The sequence below is a fragment of the Nilaparvata lugens genome, chromosome 13 (genome assembly GCF_014356525.2).
Source record: "Nilaparvata lugens isolate BPH chromosome 13, ASM1435652v1, whole genome shotgun sequence".
Classification (NCBI taxonomy): domain Eukaryota; kingdom Metazoa; phylum Arthropoda; class Insecta; order Hemiptera; family Delphacidae; genus Nilaparvata; species Nilaparvata lugens.
The window spans coordinates 15,532,265-15,548,425 of NC_052516.1; positions in this window are offsets into that span (position 1 = coordinate 15,532,265).

Genomic DNA, 16,161 nt, shown 5'->3' on the forward strand with positions numbered 1-16,161 from the left:
TCCTACTCCTCGTCTTTCTCACGATGCCTTTCCTCGTATCCTCTCACTTCATCTACTTTTGACTTCACCATCACCTCTTCCTCCTCCTTCTTCTCCACCACCTTCTCTTCCTTGTCCTATTCATTCTTCTTCCTAAACCTTCCACTTCACATCACCCTCTCTATGTTCCTCCGTATCCTCGTATCCTCCTACTTCATCCACTTTCGACACTACCTCCTCCTCCTCCTTCTACTTCTCCTCATCGTCCTCCACCTTTACCTCCTTTTCCTCTTTGTCCTATTTATTATTATTATCATTTTTCTTCCTACACCTCTTATTAGTCGTCTCCTTCTCTATGTTCCTCCGTATCCTCGTATCCTCCTACTTCATCCACTTTCGACTCTACCTTCTCCTCTTCCTTCTACTCCTCCTCATCGTTCTCCACCTTTACCTCCTTTTCCTCTTTGTCCTATTCATTATCATTATTATTCTTCTTCCTACGCCTCTTATAACTCGTATTCCTCTCTATGTTTACCGTATCCTCATATCCTCCTACTTCATCCATTTTCGTCTTCACCTCCCTCCTACTCCTCCTCCTTCTTCTCCTTCTTTTCATCTTCCTCTTCCTTCACCATCACCTTCTCTTCCTCTTTCTCTCTGCCATTCTCATTTTCCTTCTTCTTCGTGCGCCTCGTACTTCTCATCACCATCTCTATGTTTCCTCTATCATCATATCCTCCCACATCTTTAACTTCCAACTCTACCTTCTCCTCTCCCTCCTCGTATTTCTCCTACTTCATCCACTTTCGACTCTACCTTCTCCTCTTCCTTCTACTCCTCCTCATCGTCCTCTCGTAATTTTGAATATTCTTTCCGAAGAATGGACATTGATATGTCCAAAGCTCCGCCAATTTATGTAGATGCATAACAATATAATTATCTATAGTTATTATATTACAAATTGCTTTTTCATATCATATACAGTTCAATAATTATTTTCTTAGTCTATATTATGTAAATTCATCTATAATTTTGCTGTATTTTAAGCTATTGTATATAAGTGTATAAGCCAGTATATATTGTAATCTACATAAATAAAGTACTCAATCAATCAATCCTCCTTCACCACCACCATCTTCTCCTCCCGCTTCCCCCCTTCGCTTTGTCATTCTCATTCGTGGTATTTTTCTTCTTACGTCTCCTACTCCTCATCTTCCTGTCTATGTTTCTCCGTATCCTCACTTCTTCCTAATCCTCTTCCTCCTCCTCCTACACCACCTTTTCTCTCTTCTCTTTGTCATCATCATTTTTCTTCTTCCTCCGCATCCTAGTTCTCTTCTTCCTCTCTATGTTTCTCCGTATCCTCGAATCCTCCTTCTCCTCCGACTCAACCTCTCCTCTCACTTCGATTTCTGTTTGAAACTTCTCCTCTAGAAGCTTCTTCCTTTCTTTGAGCTCCTTCTATACCTCTCTCTCATAACTCTCTTCATAATTTCTCTCTTCTTCATCTTCCTTCGCTCTATTCCACCCCATACTACCTCTCTTATCATCTCTTACCTCTTGAATCAACACACTTCTATTAAAACTTCCAATTCAATTCATTTTATTTTTCCAAAAAACAGAATACACGGATATGAAATACAATATGCAACATATTTTTGCATATGCCTACTAGACTATCCATTTATGTGTGGGGGAAACTTTTTTATTGAACGAGCGTAGCGAGCTCCTACTGATCACCAGAGGCCTGAATTCTGGTCCGTTTGTGGGTTTGTTTGTTTGTATGTTCGGCGATCACTTTAATTTGGATTTGTTTGTTTGTATGTTCGACGATAACTTTTGATTGCTTCCATCAATCAACTGCAAATTTTCGACTCACATAAATTATTCGAACCATTTTACACATCGAGTTTATTGGCCTACGAAATTGACTCACTCGTTCAGCCTTTTTTGAGGATATAATAAAATAACATTGCCCGGTTGCACAAAAGCCGGTTAAATTTTAACCGTGATAAATTTCACGAGAACCAATCAGAAAAGGACTTCTTGATAAGACGGCTTCTCTCATTGGTTCTCATGGAATAAATCACGATTAAAATTCAACCGGCTTCCGTGCAACCGGCACGAAGTGTATAAGAATAGTATCTTACGTCAAATGTACGGGAAGGGGCCTTTTGCAGGCGAGAATTATGATTCTAGCCGAGGCGTTAGCCGAGACTAGAATTTCATTCAAGCACTGCAAAAGACATTCAGGTCCAATTAACGTACACTTTTTTTGTCATAATAATGGAAAGAAGGATAATTGAGAAATAGAAAACATTACCTGCTTGTGCTGAAGTTACTACATGCATTCTATAAACATAACCTAGTTTACAAATTCCGAATCAGGAATTTTGTGGAAGTTGACAAAACTTCCTCCTGGACCGCTGAAGGTGGTTTTTTTGTAGCAGCTTTGCTGTTCCTATTTCGGAACTAGGGAACATACTCGACTGTAAAGAAAACGTATGGTTTCATTACAGTAGAGCTTGCTGTAATGAGAATCATATGATTATTTGTTCTGCAAACTGCTGTTTACCGGCTAGATTTCATGCATAGAAAACAGCTGAGACTGAATGACTATGACAAAAAATATTTGTGATGATTAGCTGGATTATTAATTGCATGCAACAAACCTTTTCCTCTCAAATTATAACAGCTGACGCTATTCGAGAGTTATAACACAGACTGTCCTTCATGCGCCGACACGTGATTTCAATTGATCAAGACATATTATTCACAACGTTCACATCACGTTAAACAATTCAACTCTTTCAAACCACCCTTTAGTTCAACGGATCAACATTTCAGCATAATAAATTATTATTCTCTCTGAAAACTATAGTGAGGTCCACGTTATAATGGCAGTGTACGATTGACAATACTGTTGCTGTCCTTTTCTATCATACAACAAAACAGATAGCGCTATTTCTCTCTCGCTTTGCAATGTTGTCTGTTTGCCAGAATATTTTATTTTTACTTTTTACAGTGACTCTACAAAAGTAGACAAACAATTCTCAGCCGCCATTTTTTTCTTCATTCTATCAAAATATTTGAGTACACAAGTCGTATAATCAATTTAAAAGGTTTTTTTAAACAATAGAATAATTTTCAGACATTACTGTATGAGAAACGCAAATTAAAATACCTGAAATAACATTTTAAGAGTTGATAACTAACCATCCTAAACTTCATCCTTGCTTCAGTTAGCCTACTCTTATAAATTAGACCTACTCGTACCGGTATAAATAATATTGAAAGGTTATTTCAGAGTTATCTCCATTGAAATTATTACCTATTTTAAATAGGATTTCTATTTTTCTATTATTTTAAAAAGAAATTGGAATAGAGTACCCACCAAATAACTTAATTTCTGTTGTTTTGAAATTCAGATTGTTGTATCACAGCTTTATAAATTAGCCACCATTTCAGGCTTGTATAAAAATAAAAATCTAATCTCAGTTATTAAAGCAAATTTTCGAATCAAATTATGAAAAAAATATTTTCTTGATTAATTTGACATTAAATTGATTATTATTTTCTCAAGGAAATGATAATTATTATTAGATCAAATTCAATGGGATGAATTGAGTAGCAGCTGTGTACACGCAGTGGCAAAATGGGGAGACTTGGCAACGTTTTTCTCCTATCTTTCTTCACTGCCATTATAACGTGGACCTCACTATAGAATAGTTTCCAGAAGTAGTTTAGTTTCGCATTATTCACATGGCGAAAAAGGTATCAGAGAGGAGCACATTTTTTAAATAATTTGAAAATCAGAATTCTAATTTGAAAGTTTGATTCAACCACCTCCAAGTTGAGGTTAGTCAGTTGACCTCCGCAATAACATAAATTATAAGCCTCAAAAGTCACTACCCTGTGGTATGAAACCCACCCAAAACTATAGTTTGTTACTTCCATCGTTACTTCCCATCACTCACGCACAAGTCTAGGGCTCTAGGGCATCATCATCCTCAGCGAGGGGAAAGGGAAAGTGATGGGGAAACAACAATGAAAAAAGAAAAGCCACGTTCGTGATGAGTAAGCACTTTACGATTCAATTGGTTCATCAAGTACAGTTTGTGATTTTAATTAAAACAGTATTGATAAGGTTTAGGTAAAAACGACCAACTCTCATCACCACCTATTGTAGTCAGGAATATTGATGGCTGACATCTCTCTTCCCTCATAATTCTCTGTCTTTTCTTTTTTTATTCTCTCTTTCTCCAGAAGAATATTTTCGGGCTCATTCCCATCTTTACTTTTCCATGAATCTGTCAAAACTTCTCCAATTCATGACAATATTATCTTCTTCTTTTTCTTCTTTAGCTTCAATCGTTAGATTAGTAGGCAGCTTTCCATCGTTTTCTGTCCAGAGAACTTTACAGTTGGATGTAGCACTGGATCCGTAGATATTTGGTTACTTGCTACAATAGTATATTTCGCACCTAGAGCAGAAAATGAGATTTTTCCGGCTCGAAATCGGTTTTCAAGTCCGAGGCCGTAGCCGAACTAGAAAAGATTGAGAGCCGGAAAAACATTTTTGCCCGTGGTGCGAACGCTATTTTTCGCCACACACAAAAATAAACAATATATATATGAGAATAGTTATTTACTAAGCACTTCCGAAAGCAGAAGTGGAAGGTGATAGCTCTAGCAAATTTGAGGTAATCTGAATATCAGGAAATTGTCCAAATATTTTTTTTTTTTATTCTGATTTGTCTAAATAACCTAGAAGATGATGTTCAATTATGTGGGAGGTTGAGTTTATACTTTTTTATTCTTTCAAATGACAATGAGATGATATTATTATAAATGTTTCAATTATTGAATAATGAACACAAATAATGAAAAGTTTTTTGATCAGCTGTTTTTTGATCACCTTTCTTAGTTCCATGTTAGCGTCTGGAGAGGGTACTCTTTCCGGCCTAGGCTGGAAAGAAACCTGTTCTGAAATCAGACGAGAGTCGTCTGCAAACAATGTCTTTCAGATCTATGTAGGGACTGGAAAACAGCTGCTTTCTGTGCTGTGTGGCGAAAATATTGTAGCCGGGGTCTTCCAAGATCCCTTTGTCCAATTATTATACCTTCCAATCATCGTGTCTGAATACATGACCAAGCCAAGAATGCCGATTGTCCGTACGGATATAATGATTCGAGCCTCAAGTCTAAAGTAGGACCTTGCTACGCTCGTTCAATCATCTCACATTAAACCTCCACATGCTTATTTGTTATTATTAATAAATACTTATTTGTTGATTATTTGATTATCACTCTAGTCTGATCCCTACAATGATCGTTCATTATTGACAACAGTTCTTATTTTTCATTAACATCATTCACGATTTTTTCAATTTTGTAAAGAAGCCACAGTGTCTCTCAACTTTTTCAAACCGGAAATACAATAAAGTATCTGGAACAAGGATTTTGTTTAAATCATCGCTTCTTCAAAAACTTTTCCTCGAAAGATTTCTCGACTATTTTTGATTCCTAGAATTTCCCTTCAACCATCACTTTCATTGAATACCTACCTTCTCATTCATACTTTCAATATATCTCTTCCCCTCTCTCTTTCCCTTTCCGTCTCTTTGTCAAACACACACACTCTCACACTCTTACACTCTCTCTCTCTTTCATTGAATACCTTCTCATTCCTTCTTTCTATATATCTTTTCCTCTTTCTTTCCCTTTCCGTCTCTTTGATAGACACACACACACTCAAACTCACTCTCTCTCTCTTTCTTCGTGTCTGTGACTCTCTCTTCCCCTTCAATCAATCAAATCAATTTATTTTCCATTTTCCACAATATATACAGAGCATGAAATTACCAGTTACGGGAATAATTGCAAGATAACAAATCATAATCCCTTTCCGTCTCTCTGTTAGACACTCTCACTCCATCTCTCTCCTTCGCTCTCTCTCCCTCGCTCTCTCTCGCTCTCACTCTCTGACTCTCTCTCTCGCTCTCTCTCTCAGGCTCTCTCTCTCTCTCTCTCTCTCTCTCTCTCTCTCTCTCTCGCTCTCACTCTCTGACACTCTCTCTCTCTCTCTCTCTCTCTCCATCTTACCTGGAAATCTCATCGAACTAAAAGCTAGTTCGTGATTGGTCTCAATATTTAACGAAGTAATAACCTGTTCAATTATTTGGAAGCTTCAAGGCGTTCCGTTCCTGCTTGGCTGGATTGAGCGATGGAGTTTTTGACTCTGAGAAATCCATCTGATTCACTGTGGTTTGTCTGTGCTTGTCTGAAATCTATGTCTGATAGGTCTTGGCCCTCAGCTTGTCTCACAGCTGACAGTGAGATATCATCCACCACCTTCTAGATCGCCATCAGAAATAATTGGTAACGGCAATCTCAATTGGCAAATTGCTATAGCAATTCACAAGTCGATTCCGTGGTCTGTTCACAGATTAGACAGAGGTTGGAGGGTGATAAGAATTCGATCTTACAGCAAGGTTGATAGATCTAATCAGTCTAATCAACGAATATAATCAAGTCTGATTAGATTCATTCCAAAGATTCCGTTGTTTTGGTTGGGAGGTGATCAGTTTCCAATTGTGAAGCAAATAGTTAAAAAATCTAAATTAAAATTAAATCTAAGTTAATTTAATCTAAAATATCGGGGCTCCGAGCTTCGAGTTATTCATTTATTGATAAACATAACTCAATTCTTTAAAATTATTGGGGAAGGACTGACAAGCACAGCCCAGAACTGTTTCTTCCCCGAATTTAGATTTATACACTACAAATAGTCCAAAAAGTAGGTTATGTTCCATACACTTGAATTCAGGTCCAAATATTTGAAAACATAAAAGTTCTAATTTAGATTGTTTACAGACCAAATTGAATAACAGAAAAACACTCACTAATCATTTAGAACTGTAAAATAATGATGAACTTTGAATATTATGATATATACCATCTCATGTCAACAAATAAAATTATTTTGATCGAGTCAATTACAATTTCTAGATTTCTCGAGAGATACGGTAAGCTAATTGATTACACAGCTGATCTCCCACACAGGCACAAGCATCTTCTGTTATCGACAGTCGACGAAATTATCATCTGTTTTTCCAAGGATGAATTATCCTTTCCATGTCCTTCAGCGAGTTTTCCCTGAGATGAGACCTAGTGCAATCGAATTTTTATATCATGAACCTATCATGTTCCAAATTTCGTGAAAATCGTTAGAGCCGTTTTCGAGATCCGTTGAACATAAATAACCAGATAACTAGATATAAAAATATGAAAATATAAACAGATATACAGAAATTTCTCGTTTGATATAATAGGGTATATTTATATCAGGTATGCGCCATCTACGTTTAACGCTAATCTAGAAATGATACATCGTGTAATGGGGCCATTCGATTGGTAGTTGGTTGACCTATAAAGGTCTGCAATTGGCCAAGGCAAGACACGCCCACAGTTGTAGGCGGAGCCTGCGATAAATGTTGTAATTTTCTGTTTATTAGAGATTGATAATGGATCGATAAGTGAAACCAGTTTATCGTTTTCCTCTCTTTAATGAAAGAAAATGGTTAAGAAAATTTCAAGTTATTCATATATCTATATAATATCGGGGCACCAAGCTTCGCTCGTTATTTTTATTTATTGATGATCAGAACACAATTCTCTAAAATGATCGTGTTTATATTTTACAGTTGGCTATACGTCAGCTTATGGATTTTGGGGATGCGATATTTTGATTTTCTACAGAATCACTCGCTCACTCACTTTTTTACTATCCACAACTGTTTCAGCCAAGGATGAATTATCCTTTTAATGTCGTTCAGCGAGTTTTCCCTAGGATGAGACCTAGAGCAATCTAATTTTTATATCATAAACCTACTATGTTCCAAATTTCGTGGAAATCGTTAGAGCCGTTTTCGACATCCGTTGGATATAAATAACCATAAAAAAATATAAAAACCAAATATAAAAATACAGAAATTGCTCGCTTAATATAATAGGATTATAATAAAGGAAAGAACTTGCTCATACACGTAAGGGATAGGAAATTCACGTATGACACCTCATCACGTCTCAACTAATCAACTGATTAACTTGAAATTTTAGATTCTTTGTTTATTTAGGATGGCCTATTTTAAATTCTACAATATTCCAGCACGTCAAGTTTTCAATTTGTCAAGTTTATAATTAGACTCTTGCGGAGCACGGGTTACCTGCTAGTTTTCAATAATATGAATATCTGTAACATCATCTCCACTTCCACTTCCACTACAACACAAACATCTACACAATAATCTGTTGTTATCAATCTTGAAGTCTGCATTGTATAGAAAATCTTATGATGGAATTTAGCAGATTGAAAAAATACATATTGTGAACTACTAACAAATCTCATTTTCTTACAGCTCATCATTTCGAAATCGATTAATATTATTTGTTTCAATGAATGTATTGAATCAATTACTATGTTGATAGTTCCAAATTAATATCATGAGCCATCATGAGAATGAATTTATTTTTAATGTTTTCCATTTTACAGTTTCAGACGGATATCGGAAATAGTTTCATTGGTGCAGAAATTGAAGTATCATGATTTTATCATGTATTTTTCTATTCTTATTATTATTTTTTAGCTTAATTTTCAGCTTCCTCACTATGCGTGGATGTGACAGCTACAATTCTTCTAACACATCATCAAATTCACTGATAATAATAATCTTGAAAACTTTCAGGAATTCTAAAATCTTTCGTATTCTTTTCAGGGAACAATATTCTTTCTAATGATTCATTAATTATTATTTCCAGGAGATTATTTGGTGTTGTATTTTTCCGCTCTCTTGTTTATATTTCTTATCATATACATTGTTTCCAGCGGAATAATATCTCGTATTCCATAAATATGTCTAATCAATATATCTCTGTCTTATTTATGTTACCGGTATATTTTCATCATTTTTTCTGTATCATGACTATAAGATCAAGTGCAGGTGATCGATCGAGTTGATGTGTTGATGAAAGTTATTTATTCCATTTAAAAATCCACAAATATTATTTTCTAAAATGAATAACATTTTCTATTGAAAATTGTTATTTTTATCGTATAGTGTAATGTTATATTATTATATCATATGATAGCAATATGAATGATTACATAGCAATAGGTTTTGAATAATTCATGCATGAAATATGTGACATAGAAATACGGAAATTATATTTCGGGAAATCTTTTTGTTTACAGGATGAAAAACTGACGAGGTCTACTGGAAATAAAAGCGGAGGATCCATGGGAGGGATGAAGATTGAAATAGTCCGGTAAAGTATTAGGTAAGGAATATTTTCCTTACTAATTATTATATTTACATCGGATTGATTCTCAATAAATACGTTCCTTGTTGCCCGGGGAACGAAGAGAATACAATCGATTCTTATGGGTGTTTTTACACACTATAACTGCAAATATGTGAGCATTTCTATAAGAACCAATGGTGTTTTATTCCTGCTCAGTAGAGAAGAAATCAATTGGAAATTAGGGCTTGAAAAATCAGAAATTTCAACTCCAAACGAATCAAGCTAGATACTGGACTGTTTGAATATAATATTATAGCATATTATGGTGATAACCTTATTAGTACTTTGAGCCGGTTGCACAAAAGCTGGTTGAATTTTAAACGTAATTAATTCACTTCAATTCTATTTTTTTTCAATTCAATTCAATTTATTTCTATCAACAAAAATACAGTAATAAAAAATTTACATTACAATTCAATAAAAAATATTTTCAGGAAATAATATTTCCCCACATAGACTTTTGGTCCGTGTGTGGGGGAAGGAATTCCTATCTATAATAACTGTAAAATAAAAATTCCTGCAGAATTCTGCCTTAATATTATTCTCACTTAATTATTACAATATTGGAGATAGATAAAAATAAAGAAATATAAATCATTTATAGGTTATTTTATAAACAGAGCATGATATCGTGTTTTTTTTATTAAAATGACTATAGTATTATGTTGGAGTATATCCTAAAGTTTTTTAATTACTTATTATAATGTTCAGAGTGCTGCATCTCAGTAACACAGTTAATAGAGTTTGAATCAGGATCTACATATAAGGCAAGTTTCAATTCCACGAGAATCAATCAGAGAAGCCCTCTATTCAAAAAACCTTCTCTGATTGGTTCTCGTGAAATTGATTACGATTAAAATCCAACCAGCTGTTGTGCAACCGGGTCCTTGAATGTTATCCGATAGAATAGCTTTAGTATATTACTTTACAGAAATGTGGGACGTAGAAGATTGTCCTGGCTGCAACGTATGTAATTTGAGAGATTGGTATGTCAAAAGACATTTTTGAGTTGCAGCCCTACAATATATACATAGTTATTAGTAGAGTGGGAATCGCATTGATGATTCCCAACCTGCGATAAGAAAAGAAACCAAAAGAAGAAGAAGAAGAAGATGAAGAAGAAGAAGAAGAAGAAGAAGAAGAAAGAGAAGAAGATGTAAAAACTATGAATAATTAGTAGTTATATAAAGTGGGAGGTGAAGTCGGAATGACAGAGGAGAGATAGAAAGAAGAAGAAAAGACAATAATAGGGCAATAATAAGGCGATGGAAAGAAGTGGGGAAGGAAAGAATAGAAATCGAGGGAGTGGAAAATAATGGAGAGGTGAAGAAAGATTAGATTAGATTAGAGTTATTTATTTATGTATGTTACTTATTTATTTACTGGCTTATACACTAATTTAAATTAAATGACGGTGATGCTAATTATTCAACGAATTTCACAAAGTATAAATGGTTAATCAATGAGAATAAAGATCAAAAATGCAATTGGAATAACGATAATATAAAATTGTAATGTAACTTCATAAATCGGGCGGTGTTTCAACAAATTATTGTCGATTCTCCAAGAAGGATATACGATGGAATAGAGCTGTTGGGAATATTATAACATGTGAATATGTGATTTGAATCTTAGAATTATGGGATGAATGAATAAGATGGATGATATCAGAATGATTAATAGTGAATACAATATTGCATTAATGATTCACAATAGATAAATGGAAAAAAACGTTATAGGGTGGGATTTAGTTAAAATTTTAGAAATTGATTGAGTAATAATGACGATATACAATACTAAAGAACAGAAAATGTTGAGATGAGATGACGAATATGTATTGTATAAGATGGATGAATGAATGGAATGAAGAATGGAAAGGAAGGGAGATTAGAATATGTGTCATGCAGTGCTCTAGGGTTGGATAGACTCAGTCATTTTCTCTATAAGATATTTTTTCAAAGATATGTGAGAGAAAAAAAAAGTAAATTCGTATGGCTTTTGTTGGTGGGGAGTTCCCTTTCGGGGGAATGTTCCACCGCCTGAATATATAATTTAAGCCGTCAATGGGCCTTACGACTGTCATACTTCAGCCGGGACCGACAGTTTAACGTGCCCATCCGATAACACGGGAGTGATCTGGTTAAAAAACTTTTGGTAATGAGAGGGGTTCGAACCCGGGATCTCTATGCTGCTACGCAAGCACTCTATCCACTAGACCACGGATCACTCCTATGTGAGAGAATAAGAGGGGAATGCAGAATGGTTATGCTGATGGATATCATTTGCAGAATGGGGGTAAGAGAGCTAGAAAGAGGAAGGAGGAGAAGGAAAAGAAGAAGAAGAAGTATATTACAAGCATAATTATATTTATAAAGCATATTTTTCATATATTTAACCATAGACTAGAATCTGTGATACAGCTTGATTCGACTGTTTTTCAGTTAGACATTAATTTTGTCAGTCAAGAAAGTTTGAAAATCATGAAATAATTTCCACCAGAACATGTTAGAAACTTGTAAAACTGGAATCAATCTTGGAATGTATGTCATCATCTTTGGGTCTTTTTCCATTTTCTTCTGCGTTTTCCTTTGGACGCATTCTCTCAATTGCTGTATCCTCCATTCTTTTTTGGCCCTGGATATCCTTTTTTCTTCCTGGTCCTCCATTTTTATCTTCCTGGATCGATTATTTTAAAATGCCAGTAACATCTTAATTAATAAATTGCTCACACCGGTGCGGGATCGTTGCGGGACACGAGATGACGACGGGAGCCGGACAATTTTTGAGCCTGTTGAAATTGCATCGCTCTCGTCGACATCGTCCCGCGTCCCGCAATCATTTCGCACACCAAGGCTGAAGGATTTTATCTGTTTCTTGGTTCTTATTCTGCTGATTTGATGAGAAATGGAGATGAATGGTATTTAGTTGGGAGAAACCCAACATATTGAACGAAATTTTACAATATACCTATACCGGGTGCGGCAGCGAAACTTCCTTTTTTGAAAAAGTGAACGCCATTCAGTCAGCTGATGTCGTAGAAGAGCGAATTTGGTCTCGTTAGAGGACCAGACCATAAAGTTTTCTTCCCGACATGTTCAGTCGCCATCATGCATTGGAACAATGAGAAGCGTGAATTTGCCGTTGGGACTTATTTTTCGAGCGGATGCTCTTTTATCACAACCCCTCGCCCATTTCAAAATAACTTTAATCTAGCCCCTTTGGCTACTGTTCCGCACCGGGAATGAATTGTTACGTGGATCACCACGTTCAGACAAACTACAAATGCGACAAGACGAAGAACTGAAGTCCCTCGGCCCATTAGGTCACCTGAGAACGTTGAGGCAGTGAGAGTTTCAATGTTGCGATCACCACAGCGTTCTGCGCGCAAACATAATAAATAATAAATAAATGTTTATTTCCCAAAAAAACTAAAACGACATGCCTCTGCTCTTGGACTTTCCGATCGTTCTGTGAGACGAATTCTTCATGATAATCTTCATTTCCATTCATACAAGATGGCAATTGTGCAGGAGCTTTCTGAGCGTAACTACTACAATTGAGGGAACACTTTCTCGGACGCCTCATCTCAATTAGGAGCTATTTGGAGTAGCCAGCCCGATCTCCCGATTTAAAACCTTGTGATTTTTCTCTATGGGGGTTTTTGAAATTCCTTGTTTATGTGAACCTTTCAAGGACCCTAAAAGATTTGGAGACCAATATCAGGGAAGAAATTGCTAACATAACGCCTGTAATGCTGGCAGGAGTCATGACAGACACCAGAAATCGGTTTACTTAGTGTATGGTGAATGGGGGACGTCACCTACCTGATTTGATATTCAAAACAAATTGATACAAAACTTTATATATGTGTCTACATTACAAAAAATAAATACAAACTTTCTGATTCATACAAATAGTTCTATTCACTTTAAAAAAAGGAAGTGTCGCTGCCGCACTCTTTTTTCAAATCAAATCATTTATTTGCCATACAATAAATACATATTCAAAACATAATAAAAGAAAATACATAATTTTATAATCAAACGTATAAAATAATAAAATAAAAATTAAGCATATATAATACCAAAATCATAATTTATATACTTTTCAATGGTAATTTGGCATCACCAGCAAAAGGAATTAAGCCTTGTCCGCTGGTGAGAGTTGCAATACTCTGTATATGAATAGCTAAGACTGATTTACAAAAATTTAATCTGAACGAAACCATTTGAAAAGACTGAATCGCCGAGAGACTAAGTCTCGAGTCGATTTGCGATCTGAGTCGCGCCAGTAAGAGTAATGCCCAACTTCTATCATTGGTCACAACAGCCTCTATTTTCTTTGATTGCCTTATTTTGCATTATTAATTTTTATCATAAATCTTCTCATTTTCACAAATTAATGAATTATAAATAAATTCTATTCATTTCTATTTGTTTCAGATAGTCTGGGAGGAAGTGAGGTTCAAGGATGATAGTAATTCATCATCAATTACCCCAAGGATATTGGTATGATAAGATATACTTTACAATTTCTAGTTTAGGGGTTCAAAATTGAGGTTCGTATATTTTTGTCTACAGAAACGTTGAAATGCATAATAGATGTCATGTGTTTCAACCGTGGTGGAGATAATCTCTTTCTTCCAAGAGTGAATAGCCTACTATTTTTCATTTCTAATTGCAATATCAACTAATTGCAAAGTCACATTTTGAGTAGCATTCTACATATGAACATACTTTAATCCACCTAAGGTCCATCAAACTTATTAAATCTATTTTAATGACAATCATTTCATTGTTTTAATTTGATCAGTGTTCAACTCATTAAGTTTCTGTTGAATGGATGAATCCTACATAAGTTTATGACTTGAGTTAATAAGTTTTCTATTGGAAAAACAATACAATATTATATTTAATTCATTAAGACAAGAGTGATCAAGCCCTGAAACTAATTTTCCATCATTTTTGTTTTCAATGCGAAATTTCTAAAACTAGCCTACTGTGTTACAATTTGTTCTCATCAGTTAATCGATTAACTAAACAATAGCAGTAAATGAGAAATTCACTGTTCAATTTTTCAAGTAGTATTTGGGGATGGAAAAAATTAGCTCATTAGTCTTAAGACTAGATGGCTATAGTATTGACCAATGGAAAAAAATCAGTTCATCAAGTCCCTCAACAATTTGCAAAACTATAAGTTCTCTATTGATTCAAAAGAATGGCTAATATTCATAAGTTATTCATTGAAAATGTAGTGTGATTAAAAATTATGCTTACAGATATTTTATGTTCAGGGTTCTTATCTTAGGTTTTAAAGATTTAAGAAAAATTATTCTCATTGGATTTCAAATTGTAGATGATTGAAGTATTTCAACCTATGATAACTTATACGGGGATATAATGGATACATTTATAATAATAATAATCCTCGAGAAATATTTTGAGTAGATAAGATACAGATGGGAGATAATTTGATTAAATGTAACAGACAAGTAATAAAAAAGGAAGAAATCTATGAACTTCATCCAAGAGACCAGTGAGATTCCATTCACAAAGAAAATTCACATGAGACTTTTCTTACTCATTAGTGATAGACAATTTTTTTAATAAATTTTGACGAAAATTTGTGCAACTAAATTTTTGGGAGGGGTGGCCTTGTAGTATCAAATAAACAGGCAAACTTTTTGGTCCTTCAAGGTGATCATCTACCAAAAATATTTTACGTTTTTATTTCTTTTTAATCGTTTCATATCATCTAGATGAGGCAAAATTATAGTATAGTATTTGGTTTTCAATTTTTTTTTCATAATTTAAATTTTATCTTACCTTATGTGAGGAAGCAAAGTTGATTTCCCATGTCTATAAAAATCATAACTCCAAATGGAGAAACCATTCATGCTTGAATCTTCTTGGAATTCACTGTCTTGTTATTCTTGAATGGAAAAGACTAGGAAATTGTCAAAAAACCACTGATTTATTGATAATTGGAAAGACCGGTTTCGGTTATTACACCATTGTCAATCTCTGATAAACAATTACAAGTTCAATTACAAGTTCTAAACCAGACTTCAATGTTTAACTTCAATAGATTTTATTTCTTATAAAGACCTATTGGATCTTTACAGTTGTGTTGTGCATGATATTAGGGTACTTAAACACAACATCAAAATATGTGACCATAACTATAACCAAATTTCAATTTTTTTTTCACCTATTGGTTCAATTGGTTCTCAATATGTCAGTCACTTATTCCAAACTTCTTCTATTTTTTCTAACTTAAGAATAAATTGCTCAAATAAGAAGTTGGGTACTTATATCTCTTTCTATATATCATGTCTTTTCAAGGAAGACTTGCAATATTTTGAATCTTTGAATCTTTTGAACGAGAACTGAATCAACAATTGAATTGTTCAAGCCCTTTTCCTCCAATCTACTCTTCCTATTTCTTTATCTGGGAGAAATCAATCACACAATATTTCTCATTTTCTCCAACAATCTATTAGATCATCACACCAAGTGATAAACTTATCTAAGATTCATCTGAAGTCATCAATGATTCCAAATTCATTCATAAGAAGTTTCTTTTTTGTTTGTGAGTGAAAGTGTGAGAGTGAGTGAGTGATATTCAGATTTACACGCACTAATCCGATTTTCCTTTTTTTTTATTATCTACAGGACAATTTTGAATATTCCATCATTTCCATCTGAGAATTTACCCTTTTTTATTATCTACAGGACAGTTCTGAATATTCCATCCACAGTATAAACAACAGAAGAAGTCACCAACCTTCTCAATATATGCATCGCCTGGACATTGGAC